This window comes from Dermacentor variabilis, chromosome 9 (genome assembly GCF_050947875.1).
Source record: "Dermacentor variabilis isolate Ectoservices chromosome 9, ASM5094787v1, whole genome shotgun sequence".
In the NCBI taxonomy this organism is placed as follows: domain Eukaryota; kingdom Metazoa; phylum Arthropoda; class Arachnida; order Ixodida; family Ixodidae; genus Dermacentor; species Dermacentor variabilis.
In genome coordinates this window covers 50,045,636-50,056,202 of record NC_134576.1, presented here as the reverse complement: position 1 = coordinate 50,056,202, position 10,567 = coordinate 50,045,636, and the positions used below count along the sequence as shown (strand labels likewise).

The 10,567-nt window shown below is 45.3% G+C and overlaps 2 non-coding genes across 2 annotated transcripts; one reads left to right on the top strand and one right to left on the bottom strand.

Moving 5' to 3' along the window:
- Window positions 1-266: 266 nt before the first annotated feature.
- On the bottom strand, window positions 267-348 carry TRNAS-CGA (transfer RNA serine (anticodon CGA)). The gene has a single exon. It is a non-coding gene; the product is annotated as a tRNA-Ser (tRNA).
- A 6,331-nt stretch (window positions 349-6,679) lies between these two features.
- On the top strand, window positions 6,680-6,761 carry TRNAS-CGA (transfer RNA serine (anticodon CGA)). The gene has a single exon. It is a non-coding gene; the product is annotated as a tRNA-Ser (tRNA).
- The last annotated feature ends 3,806 nt before the right edge of the window (window positions 6,762-10,567 follow it).

Genomic DNA, 10,567 nt, shown 5'->3' with positions numbered 1-10,567 from the left:
CCCTCGAAATAGCCAGAGTTTCCTTTTCGTACCCTGTTTAGGAGCAAATAATTGTAAAAATTATGCACTTCATTGGTTCCAAGCGTAATTTTCTAATGCATTACATCTCAACATGTTTTGTATGTCCACTGAAATGCAGTTTTGCAAGCGAAAAAATTATGCAGAACCTTTGCTTTAGCGAACACATTTTCCGCTACGAAGCACATCGTTTTATGCGTGTCCAGCAGCGCTTGGTAAAACAAAAAAGAAAAAGGCATCCTAAGAAACGCAGCCGACAGGATTCGAACCTGTGCGGGGAGACCCCAATGGATTTCGAGTCCATCGCCTTAACCACTCGGCCACGACTGCGATGCGGTATCTCCAGCTGAAAGCCTCATCTCAGTCAATGTAAATGATACTTAGCGCAAAGGAGAGAAAGTAATTGCAACTTCCAGATTAACATGTCAGGCTTATTCAGTATTTGTACAAATAACTGAACGATTGCCAAAAGAAAAACACACAATTTAATTCGAGCAAAAAATAAATAAATAGTGAGGTAGACTTAATTATTTTTTCGTGTGTGTGGGGCACAGCTAGCACGTGTTGAAACTATACGTTGAAAAACTAAATAGGAACAGGATAGAAAAACAGCAGCCTTATAGAGCAATTTTGTATCTATAATGTGGTATAAAAAACAAGCAGTTAATCTTAAAAGTATTTTCGATATATAAAGGAATACGCAAGCTCATGAAGACTACTTTACTTAGCCCAGCAAATGTTAATTGAGCAGCTAAAACCTACTATGTTGCAGACAAATAAACTTATTTAGCTATGACAATGATAAAAAAAATCTATTCCGTATACATTGATTTGGAGCGTTCTCCTACGGCGTCATTTGCAACCTGGGTGTTCATTCGGAGCCAACGGGCCTTTCAATATAATGTGAATAAGAATTTTTATTATCAATCTATCCGTATACTGATCTCCAAACTGACAGATAAATCACGCAGCATTGTGACTGAATATACAATCACACAAAAATGTCAAACGTCTTGGTTTTTGTTTTGTTTTTACAGCAGGAGCGCTAAGTGATCTCCTCTCTATGTTGCGCTGTAGGGTACACAGGGTGTCCCGGCTAACGTTAGCCAAGCCCTTAAACATAAATTAGAATATACGAAGATGTAACTAATGGTATTCTGTCAGCAGTGACGTATAACAGCAGGAGGAACTTTGCTTCGTAATTGAACTATTGGTAATTAGATAAGATTGATTAGCGAATCACTTAATTACTGAATTAAGGGCGCGGATTTTTTATTGAGAAGTAGTAATTGTGTTTTGAGACGGCTGATTAAATTGTGTCATATGGCTCGCATAATTATTTTTTCTGCGATATAAAGAAAATGCACGAAATATGAATATAGCCGCATGATTACGCATGCGCGCGCCGCGACACCAGCGGTCCCAGGCATTACTCGCAAGAATTAGAGAGTTTTAGTTTAGGGGGCGCAAGCGGCTTGCGTACGCAAGCCGCTTGCGTTCCCTAAACTAAAACTCTCTATTAATTCTGCTCAATGACTTTGCCATTCTCACTGCCGCTGCGCACTGCAATAGTGTGGTGGTGACGTCAGTCTCAGAGGTATTGCTTCAGAAACTGAAAGGGAAGCGGCACAAAAATAATTGTAGTACACAAAAGAGGCCTGAAGTTGTGCCGTATTGCCATAGAGTGGCTCACAATCTAAAGAATGTCGCCACTAGATACCAAATTCCGATAGTGTTTTCTGCTCCTCAGAAACTGTCATTGTTGTGCAGCCGTATTTCTAAAACAAATAAAAAACCAGACTGTGAAAAGAACCACGCGAAGTTTGTAGATTGCACTGTTGGTGTGGTTTATAAGATTCCGTTGTCATGTGGCAAAGTGTATGTAGGGCAGTCAGGCCGCTGTGTTAACGAGCGCCTTAGAGAGCATGAGCGATCCATACCAATAGGCACAGGTTCCGATTTGGCTCAACATTGTAAGATATGCAAATGCAAAAACCCATGTTTCGTGATACAACGATTTTGAAAAAGAGCCGCGATACGACCGCCCGAGAGTTATCGGAAGCATTCTTCATACAGTCATTAGGGTCACAGTGCATTAGTGTGCCTTCTTTAAACTTGTACAGTGCTGAATATGATTTTTTAGATGCTGTCGCATGAGTGCGCTCTTGTGATCGGATGTTGGTGGTTCCTGCATACGGTGCTCACTGCGCATGTTCCTCTAGTTTCTGCTGTCTATAAAGGAGTGACGCAATAAAATGATGTCAGTTGAGAGTAGCGCCTTGTCCTGTCGCCTTTTCTTGTGTCCGATGTTTTGCGCTAAACGAAGTATTTATGGATCCGCTTTCTTTTGCTCTCGGCAATATGGCCGCCGGTGGCTTCACGCGCTCCCGTAGGTGGCCGAGGCGGCTGCCACTCCAGAAATTTTATTATATCTAACCTCCCTGATTCTCACTTACGGCGCTGAGGGCCGTTTTTCACAAGCGACCCATTGGTAGCGCTGGTTTCCCTTAAAGAGAGTTTTGCCTTCTTGAAAGCATAAGGAGCCCTTTGTAGTCTCTCTCAATATTTTTTTAACACGAAAGTGTGTTATGCCGGCGTCCAAGGTCAACTTCCTGTAACGGATGAGGCGTCTGTGCCGAGGAGCAAAATATGCTTTTTTGATGGATAGATGGATGGATATTATGAGCGTTCCCTTTGAAACGGGGTGGCGGATTGCGCCACCACGCTCTTACTTTATTGCCTAATGTCCTACTTATGTTAAAAAAAAACAATGAAAAAAACCCACTAAGAATTCCCATAGCAAAATTTTCTTAAACTTATTGTTAACTTTGCTATTGTACATATCCGTCTTTTGTCGTTTCCCTACTTTTCTTCCATCAATCTTCCAATCGCCTCTTACTAATCTCTATTGCGGACACGCTTACTTTCCCCCTGCTCTCACTGAACTCACGGGTTTCAAGCAGGCCAGTGATTCTTAAATCGACTGCTGGGCTTACATTCACATTCTAATGCAACATGCTCCATCGTTTCCCTAGCTTTACCGCAGCAAGCACGTGTTTCTTCCTTATATTTTGCTTTGTAAGTGCGTGTTCTAAGGCACCCTGATCTCGCTTCGAAAAGTAATGAGCTTCCTTTCGCGTTATCACAAATTGTTTCTTCCCTGATTTAATTTTTTTCCTCTTATGTAGTTACTCATAGAAGAAAATCATTGATTCACAGTGGAGAAAAAAAAAAAACTAGGAAGCTTACGAGCAAGTATGCGACCTGTATGGTGATCAACATGGCAAGAAAGAACGTCGATCGGAAAGTCGCAGTCGTTGAGATAATCTCATGGGTTACGGCAATAGAGAAGAAGCCTGTCATGAGTAACTTCTTAAGAAGAAAAAAAAACGAAATCAGAAAAGAAACAATTTATGATAACTCAAAGGGATGCGCATTACTTTACGAAGCGAGATCAGTATTCTTTAGAACAGGTAGTTTTGAAGCGGGATACAACAAGGAAGAAGCTAGAGAAACGATAGAGCATGTTTTATTAGAATGCGAAGATATCTGCCCAGTGGTCGATTTAGGCACCTCTGGCCTCCGGCCCTTGGATTCAGCGAGTACACGGGGAAAGCAAACATGTCCGCAGTATAGATTATAAGAGGCGATTGAGGGAAGATTCGTGGAAGAAAAGTAGGGAAACGACAAGCAACGGAAGCGTAAAAAAATTAAATTATGGGGTTTTACGTGCCAAAACCACATTCTGATTATGAGGCACGCCGTAGTGGAGGACTCCGCAAATTTCGACCTCCTAGTGCTCTTTAACGTGCACCTAAATGTAAGTACACGGGTGTTTTCGCATTTCGCCCCATCGAAATGCGGCCGCCGTGGCCGGGATTCGATCCCGCGACCTCGTGCTCAGCAGCCTAACACCATAGCCACTGAGCATCCACGGCGGGTCTGAAGCGTACAAGAGCAGTTCCCAATAGGGGTTCAGAAGGTTTGGTGGTGGGAATTCTTGGTGGGGTTTCTATCCTTCTCTTTCTTTTAAGATAGGTAGGGCATTAGGCAATATGATAACAAGAGCCTCGTGGTGCCACCCACCGCGCCGTTCCTATGGGATGCATTCGTCCGTCCATCCATCCACCCTCAGCGGAGGCTCCAACGCGGTGTAGCCTGCTGCTGGCACTTGTCACACATGGTTTGTCTTTCGCGTCGGATTAGCCAGTGGCGCCTCGTCGCCTACGGAGTGCAGCTTCAACATGAATCAGCAGTGCTTACACGCCGCCTACTGCTTCGCTTGCGGTGGCACCGGCCAAGAAAACTGTTGCACTAAGCGGCGCGGAAAGGTACGGACGTCGGCGAAAGAACCTCGCTCTGGTCTGGCGAGAGACGCGCCAGCGTGAAGCATTCGCGCGTTCGCGTCGCGCGCTACGTACTGGGCACCTGGACTGCGGCTCGGCTGTATGCCAAAGGTGCCGCCCCGTCACGTGCCTGCGGAGATCCGAGACCCTCGAGCGCCTTTTCCGTGCCTGTTCATCCTTGGGGCAAGAACGCTCCAAACTTACATTACGGTCTTCTAACTAACGGCGCTGGAGAAGGACGCGGCGCCGCGCCGCTTTCCTCCTCGCACTGCTACACGTGTACATTACGTTTTCTTCCAGCGGCATCTTGAAAAAGGTAGCAGTTTAATGGCGAGTTAAGGCGAATTCGTAAGTGTTCTGTCTGGGACTTCTGCGGTGTGAGATGACTCAAGGGCAACCACTGTGCTGCATTCGGCTGCAAAAATAACTTTCGGAAGCAAGCGTGAATTGCAAATTCAGCCGCGGCGACTTCGTGGACACGGCCGCTGCGATAGAAGGGAAGCGGCCGCTTTGTATCGCCCGCATAAACAGAAAGGACTTGATGCCATCGCGTGTATATTTGGAAGGTTTAGTTCCAATTTAGCGCTTGTCGAGAAACTCGGAACTTAGCAGCCATGATCAAACTGGGATATGAAAGAAAGGCGCGTATTCGAGTCGGTCAGCTATTGCGAATGGATGAAGGTAACTATTTCTTCGTGCATGAACATTAAACTTATTCTGCTCGAACGTGTTCTAAGATTATCATGCTTGGCAACCAACGTTTCGGTGGAAGTTGACCGAGGACGTATTATGAAAACAGTAGGTGTCGACTAAGAAATGAAGGTGTGTAGGTGTGTTCCTTTCCATGAAAAGCGGCGCCTACCGTTTACCGGCCGGCGCTAGTTCACATGTGCTCTCCCGTGCTTCCGAATCTCGCCGGAAAGCTGTCGAGGACGCTCATCGCGCGCTGTATTACTGAGGAAAATTGCTCTTGCAAAGAGTAGCTGTTCGTTTTGAGCTTTCTCGAGTAAGCGAGGTGCCCTTGCAGGCCAGCCTTCATTCGAGAACTAAGAGCGCGCATAATCTTTCGCAAGGCGTCGCGTGCATCTGGTTGATGGTGGCATACTCGCGGCCACTGTTATAAGCTCATTTTATCCATCTTAACAGCTCTTTCGATCGAGTTATTTTACGGCTCTTTATTTTGCAAAGCCTGATGCCCGGGTGCCAGATAAACAATGTTAAGAAAATCGTACCGCGAATATTTTCGGAGCACGAAAGCTGTGAAAACGTGTTTCCTCGAAGCTATGCAGTTACCTTGATTGGGATGTGCGCTGGTTCGGCACACCGCATGACACGTATAGAGATACCTGTGATTGTTGGTTGCCTGAGTCGTGCCTTAATACAGTTCAAGGCTAGACATACAATAATAACACGTTACATGTATAGGTTACGTATCAACGATGTTCAGACTCGACTCGCCTCCCATCAGATCATGCTAAGTGACGACACGCTAATTTCGCAAATCCAAACAACGTGTTGACACCTGTCCAGAAAGCGCGTAAACATGCCGCTCGTCGTCAACAGCGCGCTTGCCGTGCATCCTCCAGTGTGATCACTCATACCAGCATCGCTAGCGCAGTCTCGCCGCGCTCTTGGATATGCAGGGTGTCCCAGCTAACGTTAGCCAAGCTCTTAAAAATAAAAGATTGTCATGTGGTAGTGACTATGAAGAAAGCAAAAATTCTTATTCATATTATATTGAAAGGCCCGTTGGCTCCTAATGAACACCCAGGTTGCAAATGACGCCGTAGGAGAACGCTCCAAATCAATGTATACGGAATAGATCCGAATAGATTTTTTTTAATCATTGTGAGAGCTAAATTAGTTTAGTTGTCTGCAACATCGTAGGTTTTAGCTGCTCAATTAACATTTGCTGGGCTAAGTAAAGTCGTCTTCATGAGCTTGCGTATTCCTTTATATATCGAAAATACTTTTAAGATTAACTGCTTGTTTTTCATACCACCTTATAATTACAAAGTTGCTCTATAAGGCTGCTGTTTTTCTATCCTGTTCCTATTTAGTTTTTCAACATATAGTTTCAACACGTGCTAGCTATGCCCCACACACACGAAAAAATAATTTACTCTACCTCACTATTTATTTATTTTTTGCTAGCACTAAATTGTGTGTTTTTCTTTTGGCAATCGTTCAGTTATTTGTACAAATACTGGATAAGCCTGACATGTTAATCTGGAAGTTGCAATTCCTTTCTCTCTTTTGCGCTAAGTATCATTTACATCGACTGAGATGAGGCTTTCAGCTGGAGCTACCGTATCGCAGTCGTGGCCGAGTGGTTAAGGCGATGGACTCGAAATCCATTGGGGTCTCCCCGCACAGGTTCGAATCCTGTCGGCTGCGTTTATTATGATATCTTTATCTTTTTTGTTTTACCAAGCGCTGTCGGACACGCATAAAACGATGTGCTTCGTAGCGGAAAATGTGTTCGCTAAAGCAAAGGGTCTGCATAGTTGTGTTCGCTTGCAAAACTGCATTTCAGTGGACATACAAAACATGTTGAGATGTAATGCATTAGCAAATTACGCTTGGAACCAATTAAGTGCCTAATTTTTTTCAATTATTTGCTCCTAAACAGGGTACGAAAAGGAAACTCTGGCTATTTTGAGGGATTAGCTTGTTTCAAGGAACGTCATATCACATACAACACACGGAACCAGGAAATCCGGCACATTCCCGCCTCACGAACGCAATACGGTAACCAAATGATTCGTTACAGATTGCCAGTTCTCCTACACAAACAAGACTTCATTACTTTAATACGATGCACTTGCCTAATGTACTTGCCTTATGTGTGTGTGTTTGTACAGCGAAGCTATCAGACTCTAGTCGGTCGGTATTCTTCGTGTCTGCGTGAGAAGCTTTGCTCACACAAGAATAAATGGCAGCCGGAAGTCTTTATGTTTGAGTTTCAGCGCATCGGAATTACGTATTCTCGTATATTCGAGTTACAATACGATGCTTAAAATCTGATTAAGCCCCCCCCCCCCCCCCCGGCTGAGGCAACACATCTCTTCGGCCTCTGCTTCACGTAGACGGCACCCCCGGACTGACCAACCCGGGGGAAATCGGTATAGTTCCTTTTTCGTGTCTCGCTCTCCTTCTAACCTTTGTCTTTCTCTCACTTTCCATCTTTCCTGTCTTCTCCTGACTTCCCTTTACTTCCTATTTTTCCAGACAGCAAGGGTTAACCTTTTGTGAATGGCCAACCTAGGTTATCTCATATTTGGTTATAGTTATAACGTACAGCTGCTGTTTGCAGGACATGTTTTTACAGTTCCTGTAGCGTTCCCTTAAAGGGCTCCACGGTGGGTGGCTGGCGTTATTGCCGGAAACTACACATCCCTCTATGGCTAGTTCCTTCCTCACGCTCCTTGATCGACCTCAGGAAAGAGGGCGCACCGGGGAAGTATTCCAGTTTTTCGGTAGGCAAAAAGAATCTTTCCCCCGTTTCCATGTCATTCATTCTCGAAAACCAGAGAAACCAGTGCCGAACGATTTCACCATTCCTCGTTTCTCAGCCTCTCACCGAAGTTTTTGATACAGGTTATAAAGCATTCGGGATGGCAAGCGGTACTCACCTCTTAGATCTCCGCGACCACGAACAATATGAAAAGCTACCAAATCTAGTGTCCTATGGGACACCCAAGTAACAGTAACCTCGCACCGCAATATAAATACCACCCGTGGCGTAGTCTCAGATGGCGATCTGTCGGAGCTGACTGAAGCTGAACTCCTGAAAACGAATTAAGCTGAGGCGTGACAATAAGTAAATCCAGACCAAACACCTGATACTTTTGGAACAAGTGTTCTGACCGAGTCCACCGAGGCCGGTTATATCAAGCTTCGCGTTCGGCCATTGTAACAGTGCATCGGACAAGATGAACAAAAAAAAATAAAAGCGGTCAGTGCTTTGTCCATTTCCTTCAGTTTATCCAGTCCAGTGCTTTGTTAGTCTATGTAACTTTAACACATACCACAGGCCTAATTTGCAATTTTTTGCAGAACCTTGCCTTGTATTTCAATTTGTCAATAAGGCGTTAGCCAATTTCCACCATCATCATCATCATCATCATCATCATCATCATCATCATCAGCCTGGTCACGCCCACTGCAGGGCAAAGGCCTCTCCCATACTTCTCAACTACCCCGGTCATGTACTAATTGCGGCCATGTTGTCCCTGCAAACTTCTTAATCTCATTCGCCCACCTAACTTTCTGCCGCCCTCTGCTACGCTTCCCTTCCCTTGGAATCCATTCCGTAACTCTTAATGACCATCGGTTATCTTCCCTCCTCATTACGTGTCCTCCCATGCCCATTTCTTTTTCTTGATTTCGACTAAGATATCATTAACTCGCGTTTGTTCCCTCACCCAATTAGCTCTTTCCTTATCGCTTAACGTTAGACCTATCATTCTTCTTTCCATAGCTCGTTGCTTCGTCCTCAATTTAAGTAGAACCCTTTTCGTAAGCCTCCAGGTTTCTGCCCCGTACGTGAGTACTGGTGAGACACAGCTGTTATAAACTTTACGCTTAAGGGATAATGGCAACCTGCTGTTCATGATCTGAGAATGCCTGCCAAACGCGCCCCAGCCCATTCTAATTCTTCTGATTATTTCAGTCTCATGATCTGGATCCGCAGTCACAACCTGTCCTAAGTAGATGTATTCCCTTACCACTTGTAGTGCCTCGCTACCTATCGTAAACTGCTGTTCTCTTCCGAGACTGTCAAACATTACTTTAGTTTTCTGCAAATTAATTAATTTTTAGACCCACCCTTCGGCTTTGCCTCTCGAGGTCAATGAGCATGCATTGAAGCTGGTCCCCTGAGTTACTAAGCAAGGCAATATCATCAGCGAATCGCAAGTTACTAAGGTATTTTATGCCAATCTAGCCAATTTTGGCATCTCACATATATTGTATATTGCACCATTCTTTCGCAATGCATTTTAATGCTCATAGTACACGTCATTAGTCATTGCCGTAATCTTATTACGCGCTTATTTTACGCAATTTACAGCAACTTTTTAGGCCCCTTTACAGCCACGTCACAGCAACTTCATAGAACTCATCTATCTACTGCGAACTCATAACAACGGCATGACGCTCTTTGGCCATATCTAGCCTTTGCGCCACTAAACATCGCACATTCATTCACCAGTGCTGCAGGCATTCAACTGTGCCGTTTTCTCTTTCTTCCGTGATGGCTACACAACGCGTCTGCAGAGGGCCGCCGTACGATTACCACGGCGCCTCGGGGGGCTTCAGCCTGTCCTGTATGAAAGCAATGGCGCTGCCGCTTGATCTGAAAACACTAACGACAATGCTAGATGACGTAGGGGGCGCCCGCAAGGCCGCTCGCCATGTATTCCGCAGGTTCACTTCGGATAGTACTAGCCTCTCGAGTGCTAGGGAATCTGTACGCGAGTGCTGAAGACACGCGACAGTATTGCAGCGCAGCCTTCTCGCCCGTCCGGGAGTTCAGCGCCGTCGACCCCGAGGCAGAGCCAAGAGAAGTAGCGCCGGCGCGGCTCTCCGAAATGCTCGTATCGGCGCGGTCCACCTTGAATAGCCCGCCACCGAAGTTTACAAGGTTAGAACTAACGAAGACTAGGCTCCCCAAAAAACGAAATGCCACGAACACTCAAAGACATTACAGTGGATTTCAAAGAAGCGAACATTGTCTTAGACAATCATTAATAATTGCTTGTATATGACTTTTTCGTCTTGTATGTGAATTGTAACGGGCGTTCAGTCGCACGCCATTGTTCCTGTTGCGTCACGTTTCTGCTGTCCTCTGTATGTTTCGTTACACGATAGAAGACACAGGGTGACAGCAAAGATTCCGTGCCAACAGATATCCTCGGATTCACATAAACGCATCGTGATGAAGAAAAATTGAAATTAAATTACGGAGTTTTACGTGCCAAAACCACTTTCTCATTATGAGGCACGCCGTAGTGGAGGACTCCGGAAATTTTGACGTGCACTTTAACGTGCACCTAAATCTATGTACACTGGTGTTTTCGCGTTTCTCCCCCATCGAAATGCGGCCGCCGTGGCCGGGATTCGATCCCACGACCTCGTGCTCAGCAGCCGCATCGTGAGGCCGCCGCTACTGCATTAGTTTAGTCATTTATTCACCTCGC